This window comes from Lygodium microphyllum, chromosome 2, assembly GCF_053477565.2.
Source record: "Lygodium microphyllum isolate KBCC chromosome 2, Lygodium_microphyllum_v1.1.10, whole genome shotgun sequence".
NCBI classification, from domain to species: domain Eukaryota; kingdom Viridiplantae; phylum Streptophyta; class Polypodiopsida; order Schizaeales; family Lygodiaceae; genus Lygodium; species Lygodium microphyllum.
Window position 1 is genome coordinate 40,864,734 of NC_141136.1, and position 10,035 is coordinate 40,874,768.

Consider the following 10,035-nt stretch of genomic DNA (forward strand, 5'->3'; position numbering starts at 1 on the left):
ACAACAAGAATGCCATGTTCACAAGTGCATGGTGAGCATGAGTGACTATGGTGTATTATGCAAGCATACACTGCTTGTATCATACTCTCAAAATCAACCAATGTGCAAGTGGGCTCAACAATCACAAATGCATCCGTAAAACCAACCACTATGAATATTACTTTCCCTTAACTAAACACACATTATTAAGTGATTTGCAAGCATGATCAATCCAGTAAGACATACAACAATAGGAAATAAATGAACTCACAAATGGGCCCTTAAAAATAATATAGTTTAAGATGTGGGCCTTTTGGATTGTCCAATAGGAAGGCTAGATGTTGACATCCATGGAGGGTGAATCTTCTCTCTCCAAATCTTGGGTTTTTTATTTTAAAAAGGGGATAGTGGGGGATTTAAAAAAAGGGAGAATGAACAGTACACAAAATTTGAGTCTCTTACCTCATATTTTCCCCCTTTGTTTGGAGAATTTTCAATTTTGGTTTTTTTCTCTCTCACGAAATCAATTTGACCCAAAAGTTGAGCAACTGACCACTTTTCCTTTCTTCTCTATATTGGTGAATTTTCATCTCCATTGAAGCTTCCTGGTGAGAGTAATTAGGGTTTTGAGCGTTCTACTTACCTTTGCACTTTCTTCTACTCCAAATTTTGGGCAAAACATAGGTGCCCATCTCTCTTTGCATTTTCTTTTGTTTGCTATTTCTCCAATAGGGTTTGATGTCATTTCTTACTATTATTGATGCTTTACTGCAGAGGTTGTTTTGGGTAGGAGGCACAGGTGCTCATCTCTCTTTCTCTCTCTCTCTCATTTCTTCCTCCCCTCTCTCTATGTGCTATTTCTCTTTTATGTTGTGTTTTCAATAGAATTTGATGTTGGTTCTAATAGTTATTTCTTGCAAAGTTAATTTGCAGCAAAAGGCAAAGATATTAATCTCTGTGTGTGTGTGTGTGTGTGTGTGTGTGTGTGTTTGTTTGTTTTTTTCTTTGCTGCTATGTTTTCAATACATCATGATGTTAGTTGTAACCCTTGTTGTTTTATTGCACGGATCATTTTGGATGACAATACATATGTGCTCATCTCTCTCTCCCTCTCTGTTTCTCTCTCTACGTTTCCTCTTTTCTACTGTTTTTTCCAGTATACCTTTATGTAAAATTTAACTTTTGCTATTGTCTTTTGCAGAGATCAATTCGGCAAGATTGGATAGGTGCTCATTTCTTTCTCTCTCCCGCATACTCACACACTCTCTCTTTCTTCCTCTCTGCGTTTTCCCTTTTCTACTATCTTTACAATAGGTTTTGATGCTAGTACTAACTTAAGGGATCAATTGTTGTTGTAGCACTTATTAGCACAAGGTAGAGCAGAGATTCTGTAGCTGGATTTACATGAAAATCTGTCATATTTTGTGTTGCCAAAATTTATTCATTTGATTAGTGACTTTTATGTTTGATGGGATTAATGTTTTCTTTTTTCCATCATTTGCAATGGGTTTTGATCAACACAACAACTCAATGTTATCTTCATCAGATCACCTTATAGGTAAATTTGCCCTATTTTGTGCTGCTTCTATTTATGCAATTATCTAGATATTTTTTGTTAAAAGGGATTCATGTAGGTATTTGTTTTGCACATGCAAGTATTGTACAAGGTTTAGGTGAATCACATAATTCTCGATTGACTATTTTGTTGTGGTGAGTGATTCCTTTGTGCTAGATGATATGGATTTACTGGAAGTCGATGATTAGAAAATCCTCAACTTTATTGGTCCTGTGTGTCCATTCAGATCTCCATGCCAATTGGCAATGATCCATGAAACTATTGTATCATATAATCCATATAATGCACAATGTGTTGAGTCATAGAATATCTCAAGTGTCAATTCAATGTGCCTATTAAGATTTGTATGCCATGTGGCTGCTATCCTCGTAACAAATACTCTATAGTACCCATGTTTCATACAATGTATTGAGTCAAATCAAACTCCTATTCATTATAATGGAATTTATTTTGGCAAAATTCTCTGAGTATTCTTGTGCTATTCTTTTCATTATATTTTATGTAAATGGTATGATTAAAGTGATGCCTTGAAATTGAATCTATACTTTATGTCAATGTACATACCCACATGTGTTTCGATATCGATGTTTGTGTCTGTTTACAAAAGTGTAAACATCTCTTAATGCCATGTTGATTTGTATGGTATTTTGTGATTACTAAACATACTTAAAATGCTTATTGTTTAGGGGTTAATACATCTTTACATCTAATGCCTAGGTTATAATTCTTGAGAGAAGAACAAGCATTCTCTTGATAGAAGTACGTAACAAAAAAGATGAAGAAGGGAATTGGATCACTAATACGTATCATTGCTCGTCTTGGGTACATATGCGTCTAAGTATGAAGGGAGATTTCAGGGTGAAACCATCTGCAATTTCAAATATATCAAAGCACTAGAAGGGTAAAATTTTAGCTCTTAGACAAAGGAATGTTGATTCTCACCTTGTAACAGAGGCATTGGTACAACATGTATTCATGCAAAAACAAATACATATTGTGCAATGTGCCCTTTCAATGAAACATTGCAAATAATAGTATTTGCAACTCATTGAGAATGAGAAATTTCATGATATCTATGTAACTACTTGTCTCGTATTTACAGAAGTATACCTTTCGGATTGTTGTGAGTGGCAAAATGTCGAGAGTTTTACATGTTCTTTTAAGTGTTACCACCTCAAATTTGGTAGATTGCTCTTTGAGGGGCGTACAACTAAGCAACTCGTAGAGGACATTGTTTTTTTCTATGACTCCAAGTACATATTGCCCAAGGGGGGTCGATAATATGGAACCCTTGAGTCTACGCACATATCGAATCTCAATAGTATAGAATGAGCATTGTGTAGTAGCAACATTTTGCACATGTGTAGCACAAAAATTTCAACAAACATATTGAACTCTATGAAGCCAAGCACTGGCTCAAAGAATGTACATCTAAGCTCATACAAATTGCAATTTTTGCACGTATGTTCAAGGAATGTAAGGGTTTGAGATGAACCAAAAGCATGCATGTCATAAAAAGTGTATCGGAGGATTATGTAATAAGGATTCTAGGCAAAACTTGGACATAAAAATGACTCACAGTCCTGACACAGTGGAGTGTCGAGTCACAACAAGGGACATGGCTTTCAAGTAAAATTTTTCTCTCTTAGTTGACTATTATCTTAATTTTGGACCAATCAACTAGCTTTCCTTTCCAATTATAGATACTTTGTCATAGGACATAATTTATGCCTAGTGTTCAAGTATCATAGATGGAGAATTCTCAAGGGCAAATGGTTGTGCCTTGATCAAGATACACATGAAAGTGCAGTTGTGGATGTTACTATCATTTGTGAGGGACACGGGCCCCAAGTGTTGCAAATGGAGGATGATTAGCCCTTGAGTATAATGTGCTAGGAAATTATAATATTAATGCACAATCCACATGCTAGCTTCTATTTTAAACTAGATGGTAGGAAAATTTGAAGCCAAGCTAAGGATACTGTTACCAGTGGAAAGTGTGTGGCTCCACATATTTTAGAAATTGTAGAGTCTCCCTAGAAATCCCAACACCACAAGTTATAATATCCAACACTTGTAAATTTTTGAATTTTTTTGGCCAATAGAATATTGTCACTTGTAAACTTGCAATACTTAAAAATCATGGTATTTATGCAAAATCATACATTTGTTATACACTTTTCACATTGACACATTTGCATATGCATGTGAACTTTACAAAGACGTTAAGTAAAGCCATAACTAAATATCGTATGCGAACAGCCCTTAATAGTTTAAAACATAAGTTTTTAAAGGTAGAACTAGTTTAGTTATTGTTTCATTTCACACTTTCTCTCTTCATCTCTTTACATCCACCATATTCCTCCTACCTGTTATGATGGATGCTCACGCACACTTTGACGAGTGGATCCATGAGACTATCTTTGCTAGCTAGGGTGGCAAGATATTTGAGGTTTTCCCTAATAACTTTAACCTTGAAAGCATGCTCTCATCACTGGATCCCCCCTTCAGGTTTTGGAAGACTTTGTGAGCACTAATGCTACCTACACATACTCCATCGAGGGATCCGCCTTGGGTGCCTCTGGAACAGCTCATGGTATTTCAAGTAGGGAAGAATCACTAAAAAGTGGTGAATAGATGTTTGACCTACTTGGATCCTTCACACAAAGTATGCAGTGTTCCCATGGACAGTGCACCAAGTACAACACCTTTGGATCTCGTGGAGTGTAATTGTGCATTGGCAATTTACCTCCTTGCATTGGATATACCCCTAGAGGAGGAGAGCAATGAAGATACAACTCCACAGGTTGTTGCTATCACGTACATGCGAGAAGAGTTGATTGAAGAGCTCATAAATGTTGAAGAGGAATATCAGGTGGTGGCAGAGCAAGGGTTGGCTCTCATGGTGCCATCTTCTTTAGAACAGCCACAAGTCAACAAACCCAACCTTGCCTCCTTGATGCCCATTGAAGTAGATGGTATATAGTACTTGCTTCTGTCGTCGGATGTGCTACAATACTTGGAAATGAAGAAATAAGAGTTGTTTTTCATTCTAGTTAGGGATTCGATGAAGACCTAATCGATTATGATTACATGGATTTGCATCCGATGATGGTAGAGATTGGAAGATATGATGGCACAAGCTTAGATACAATGAGTGCCATCATAGCGGCACAAAAGCAGATTACCTTAGTTGAAGAAGATTACCTTGTGCCGGATGTTGAATTTAAAGCACTACAATATGATCTATTCGGACCAAGGCCCTAGCTTCCTACCAAGGAGTTTGTAGATCCCTCTGCCCAAAGAGGTGCCTTGTTGACACATGAGGAAATGAAGATACAAGATGATCTAGAGAAGGGGCAAGAAAGTGGCCCCTGACACAAACTTTGGACAGGGTAGTTGCAGGCATCATTTTTGGCCAAGATTTCACCGATGGACTTCAAGGGGCCTAATGCACCCTACTGTTAATTTCGTCGCTTTTCGATAACTATAGGTTAGTTGCTAATTATATTGTTTGATTTGACTTTGTTATTCAAGAAATATTGTATATAAATGAGTTTGCATCAAGGCAATCGATGGAAGGATTCAGCTTTGAGAAGGAGTACATTAGCAACCTTATTGCAAAATTGGTGGTCTTCCATAAGAAGTACTCACCACGAGGGTAAGAAAAAATCATGAAACTCTGAGCTCTGTTGTTGGACATTTTCGAGCAATACATGTGATATCTAGCTTGGAGAAGGTAGTGCTAGTCAAGCAGTTAAAGCTTCTTTACTTGTTTGACCAAACATGCGGTGGATCAATGCATATGCTTGCTACATTAGGTGACCTTGCTAAAGTGTCAAATCCACTTCTCTTAGAGAAAGAGCTAAAGGGGGAGCGTGTCACTTTTGAAGCAAAGAAGGAACTTCTATTTTCATCGAAAGCTGGCCCCTCCTCTCCACCGATGAAAAAGCCAAGGAACGAATGAGAGTTTTTATTGGTTATTGACTTTTTGTATCTGCCATAACTATCAGCCATTGCATGTATTTTTCTTGACGAATATAAGATATTTTACTTTGTCCCTATAAATAAATATGTATTGAATAAATGTGCAGTCTATGTAAGTATGATGATAATGTGTGGTACATGAATGATGTATTCGTATGCATTAACATAATCCAATTTAATTATGTCAACATGTAGCACTGCATTTGCGATTGTGCATAGGCAATAATGTAACTCATATCCGTACATATTACTACTTTCAATGCGTGTGCAAATTAAACAAAAATTAAGAGTCGTGCATTTCAAGAAACAAAACAAAACAACTTTACTTAATTATTTGAATTTAGTACACATCGCATGATATATATATATATATATATATATATATATATATATATTCCAATGTGATAGAGTATACAAAATATTTTGGCCTTCCAAGATGGTATAGTGCTATAACACTCATTACAAAACCTTACATCATTAATCTCATAACCTATGGAGGAGTCCCCTTGCCGCGAATCCGAACGATAAAGTTCATGTCTTTATTTATGATTGTGACACACTTTGCATGGATGGCCCGCTAGTTATGTATCATCAAACAAGTCGATGAGAAACCCCTCTGCAGCCATTTGCAGGGCCTCCATAGGTGCATCAATTCATCTTCGTGCTGTTGGTGGATCATCTCGCACTCACGCCCAGAATATTTCCATCCCTTTCAAGTTCAAATCTTGCATACCTTCCCGAACAACCTTACGAAAATATCTTTTTTGGATAAGAAGCTCGTATCCGCGCTGGATTCTCCTTATCTCCTGAAGGGCGACAGTGACTGGTTTCCATCTCCTCTTCTTTTGTGGTGGTCATTGTGCTCTATGGGGAGCACATGCTACTGCACTAGAGGAGGCTCCACCTTGTGCTCCTGGTGGCGGGCCTTGGCATGAGGCCTTCCCGAGTGGCTGAAACGACGATGTGCTTGCTTGGTGCATGCCATGCAAGCTCGAGAAGGGCAAGATGAAGAAGAGACAGAGGTTGGGGGTGTGAGAATGGAGGAAGCAAAGAAAGCAAGATGTGAAAATGAGAAGAAGAATGAACTTTTTAACCCATTTAAACCCCAAAATCGGGTTAATGCAGCTTCATATGCATTGTCTATTGTGTGATCGTAAATCAATAACCTTTTATCAGAATGCAATGAAACTTCACATGCACACTTATTATAGCAAGTATTTTTCTTTCAAAAAAAAAAAGGCTCTTGGACACCTAACGAGTACGTGAGTGAAGTTTCATCGCATTTCGATACAGTTTAGTATTTTAAAAATTATCCCATACCAAAATTATGGATGGATTGATAATCGAGAAATCAACATTGTGACTACTAGCCCTTAGAAACTTCGCACCACATAGACTATACAGAAGCATCAAGAGTAAATTCTACAATAAGAAATGGCAAATTCTTGCATATTTTTCCTATTGAAATTGACAATGCTAGTAGAAACTGTATGAGTTGAAAATACAATGAAGATGCACAGTCAAAGTTGAGAGCGAAGGACAAGAGTAAAAATTTAATTCTTATTTTAAGGGCACATACAACAGTTATGAACTAGGACATAGTCATATGTCCAATGCACAAGGAGAACACTATGCCAAAAAAGATAACATTACAAACTATGTTCATTCCATTGGAATGAATGCATCCTTCACTACTTGAAGATTTCTTACAAGTTGGAAGTCCTTGGGAGTTACAGTGATGTGCTTTGCATGTATTGCACAACATTGAGCATCAATCATCAAGTCAACTAAAAAGGCCTTTGCAACACACTGCAGAGCATGAAGATATTCTTTTGTGAAGCGACCAGGCCTACCTTGACCTTGTGCCAAAAACCACATCCTGCTTTCTGTGTGGTAGTCTAAGAGGTCTTGCACAATCTTACGAACAAGTCTCGAGAAGCTCGCCTTCGGAATGATGAGATCAAAAGAGCATTGATACCTCCTAATTTCTCTCGAGGCCACTGTACCTAGCTTCCACTTGTGTTTCTTGTGGGGATGTTGAGAAAGACCCTTGTGGGGGTGGCTTGAGGAAGCTGGGTTAGGTTAAGAAGGGGGTGCATTTGAGCTAGTAGATGCTCCAAGGGGCTGAACACGATATGGGGCTCTGAGCGGAAGCTTATTTGCAACTACCTTAGACCTAGCCATATTTCCTGCACAAGAGATGTGAGAACTCAATGAATAAGATAGAAAGTGAAACCCTCTTTTATATAACTCTAAACTGTAAGACTCATTCACATAGATGCACACTCTCTATTTCTCTCTTAAACTATGAATTGCATTCACACTAAACACATTGTTCATTTTACTATCTTGGCTCTCTTTGAACCCATTTGTTGCCTTGTCGAAGCCTTGTTTCTAGCCACTTGGCATGGTTTTATTTGGCACTTGAGGCTTCATAATGCACTCTTTTAGTGACATGGTGTGATTCCATCATGTCTGTAGCAGCTGATTCATCAATATTTTCATTTGCTCTCTTTTGCGAGTTTGGCTTCATCTGCTACTATAATCCTATACCACCAAGATAGCAATTGGATCATTAGATTGCTACCATTCACCCCTCCACCATGATCGATTTTTCTTTGGTATGCACCATGTGCTATCCAATATGATTTTTTCATCCCTTGTGTGGACCAAACTCCGATACTTTCCTTTTCTGCAAAGTATGGCCCATGTGCCTCAAGGATATGCTACAAAGACACATATCACACATGAGTAAAAGTATGCTCAGTAGTTTATATAATTCATAAAATTTTAAAATATTAACTTAGTACGCACCATGTAATGTGTTATAGAGCTTTTTCTCTACACTTCCACCATGTTTTCATAGAAGCTATGCATATCATCAATAAATTCTTACTTATCTTCATTGTTAAACACCATCTTGTGAAGTAAGAGGGCCAATTTGTTAAGACTTATCCAAACCTTAGCTTTGGCCAACTTTGTTTTTCCTTCATGACTTCGATCAGGAACTACAAAATGTAACTTTTTCCACCCATCATAGTCCTACGGCCTACGAACCATGGTATTCCCTTCCTCATTGATGGGTGGTGAGAGAAACTTCCTAGCCTTTGCTCCTCCAAAGCAAGGCTATTTTGGCAAGTTACCACATTTTCCTGAACTCTTATAATCTTTTTGAATCTTAACTTGATGCTTGTGTAGCCCGATTTCTGATAGCACTCGCTCCACATTCCTACACATTGCAATGGCTTCTGTTTTTTGTTGCATCCTATAAGCAAAGTACATGTATTCATATATAAGTTTCTCCATGATTTTGACAAAAGCATGCAATGAACAATGTGAATACGATCAAATGGAATGTTGAAGATGGGCTTCCAAGTGGAATCTTCTCTATTGCATGACAGTGCAGCACTTGTCACCCTCTGTTAGTTCTTCTCTTCGTCCTTTCCTTTCACCCTCTCTGTCAAGCAATACATGCATGGATTCTTTGTATTTGCATCATTGGAGATTCCACACATGCATTTTAAAGTTTTCAAGTCTCATGCAAGATGCCATTCAACCAAGTATTGACCATATCCTTCAACCAAGAGCATCTCACCATGTTCTTGATGATCGATAATGTTTGGAATGCTTGTGTGCGTAAAGAACAGTTGTAGCACCTCAAATGTTTCCTTAAGAACTTCAAATGTAGTGAGCCACTACATGTGGCACTTGGATTGAACACTAAAGTTCCCTGGGTTGTTCTTGTCAAATTGTAAAGCTCTATTTATCAAAGTTACACTAAATATTTCAAGCTTTACTCCTTTGACAACCTCACTTTCATCCAATTTTTTAACAAACTACAATTTACCATTACATTCCTCAACATACATATTGTAGTACATTACCATTGCCGACTGCACCTTGTACAAATCTAAATGGTAATTGTTGAGTTCGGTGAACTTCACCTCATATGCATTTTTAGTCCCAACGTTTATTGTTTCCACGCATTGAACATGCATGGGATCTCCTATCAGCTCCAAAATCTTTGTATTAAGTTGCCTTCGGGCCTCTATTAACTTTGAAGGTTGAGGAAGAGGCACAATTCTATTTTTCTTCAACACACGACCAAACCTAGCCTTCACACCTTTGAATATCTTTGAGTAAGTCTGTGTGCTAATACCAACCCTGTCACAAATGGATTGTGCATCCACAGCTGAGAACTCATTTGACACATCTTTTAATATGCACTCAATCATCTTTTCCTTCATTGCCTTAAACTTAAGATTGCTCAAAGTGTTTTCCAATGTGCTTTCCTTTAGCAATCTACTAATACATGATCCAACCTCACCCTCACCTATGTTCTCATTCTGAGCTACCTTGCATGCTTTGATACGTCACTTCCATTGGCCACTATTCACAATTAACTCATTGATTGGCTTCTTCTTTCGTTTGCACTCCTGTGTTAGCTTGTTATTGATCTTTCTCAGGTCATCCAGTTGTACCTTTGCCTCCTC